We start from the raw sequence: 1,852 nt of genomic DNA, 5'->3' as shown, positions 1-1,852 counted from the left end.
AACTTGGGTCTTCCATAGCCTCAAGTCGCCTCTGCGGAGTTCTCTCTCGAACTTCCCCCTTAACCTACAGTACTTATATTAGTATCGGGGAGCTGAGAATCCTTGCAAACTTGGGTCTTCCATAGCCTCAAGTCGCCTCTACGGAGTTCTCTCTGAACTTCCCCCTTAACCTACGGTACATATATTTGTACCGGGAAGCTGAGAATCCTTGTGCAAACTTGGGTCTTCCATAGCCTCAAGTCGCCTCTCAACTTCCCCCTTAACTTACGGTACATAATATGTATGTACAGGCCCCGGACATAATGTGTCCTGTGGGGCCAATGGGCGAGACGTCAGGTCTGCACCCACTTCACCACTACCCTGTCTCTCAACTGTCTCAGAGATTATGGGTGTGGTTACAAATGGCACAGGAAGGGCATGTCCCTGATTAGTGGTGATACTTTGGCACACACTACAGGAACGGACAAAACTATCTATGTCCCGTCCCATCCCTGGCCAGAAAAAGTCACCTCGGATACGGCCCTGGGTCTTCCTTTTGCCCATGTGACCTCCTGAGACTGAACAATGACCCCATTGTAACACTGCTAGGAGGTACTTGGCGGGAACGACAAACTGCAGTCGAACCTCGCCCTCGGGTGTTCGTGACTCACGGTAGAGCCGTCCTTGTTTACGAAGGAACTTGGCTCGTCCTCCCCGTGAATACTTAATCACTCGACCCTTTTGTTTGTTCCGCACGGCAGCAAGTGTCGGGTCAGAATATTGTTCTTGTACAACAAGTTGACTACACATCAGATCTTGCGGTGATTCAATGATCACTAGGGTGACACAGTCTGGAGCCTCAGTCATGGCTCGTGTTACCGCAGCAGCCGAAGTCTGAGTAGCGTCATCTGAGTAACTATCCTTGACTCCATTAATATTGCCTACTATAAAGTCAAATAGAGGCTCTGGCATGACAACTGCAAGTGTCATACCAGTATAAAATGGAGATGCCACCTGGATACATGCCTCAGGGAACAATCTCACTGATCCATCAATAAGCTTTGCATGGATCTGTCGACCTGTATACTGCTCAGGCCGAACTAAACTCTGCTTAACAGAGCAACCTGAGGAACCATTGTCTCTCAGGACCTTCACAGGAATGCCTCCCACAAACCCTGGCTGTACAAGGAAGGTACTGTCACCTGTGGTGGGGCCTGTGGAGGAAGCAGCTAGCCACTCATGAGGCTGCTGAATTGATGTGGCAAACATTGTGCCTTGTGAGTTATAAGATGGAACATTGGCCATCTGTGGAGGGGGGTTCACTGTCACTGTGGGACTAGTGAACTGTGGGGAAGTACCCACACTGGTAGGGACGTGACCACCAGGCTGCTGCTGAGGAATGAAGGCTGCATTCGCTTCCTGCCTCTTTTGAGCTGGTGGTGAAAAACTTTGTCCCGTCGGTCGGTTGCGTGGCTGATACTGCTGCTGGTTAGGGTACTTGTTGTACCTCTTCCACTCAGGTTTCTGAGTGTTTTGCCCCTGGTCCTTCTGTGGTTTGCTTGGACCTTGACCATTACTCTGAGAACGGCCTTGGTGCTGGGATTCAGTTTGAGACGGCTTCCCAGACTTGGCAGTATCTTTTCTGCTCCAGGTGTTTTGCTTACGAGCTTGATACCCGTATGCAGTAAAGAATGCGTCAGCCTTCTCTGCCACTTGGCTGGCATCTCTCACCTGGCAGATCTTAAGCTGTGCTATGAGCTCAGCAGGCCACGACCTCTCTAGCTGTGTACGCAGCATAAGGTCAATTATCCCCTCACGCGTGGAAGGAGTTTCATCTTTCTCCATCCACTCATTTAAGTAAGCTGTGAGACGA

This window comes from Coenobita brevimanus, chromosome 4 (genome assembly GCF_032717465.1).
Source record: "Coenobita brevimanus isolate Jiangsu-jjx chromosome 4, ASM3271746v2, whole genome shotgun sequence".
In the NCBI taxonomy this organism is placed as follows: Eukaryota; Metazoa; Arthropoda; class Malacostraca; order Decapoda; family Coenobitidae; genus Coenobita; species Coenobita brevimanus.
Note: the sequence above shows the minus strand (reverse complement) of the source record.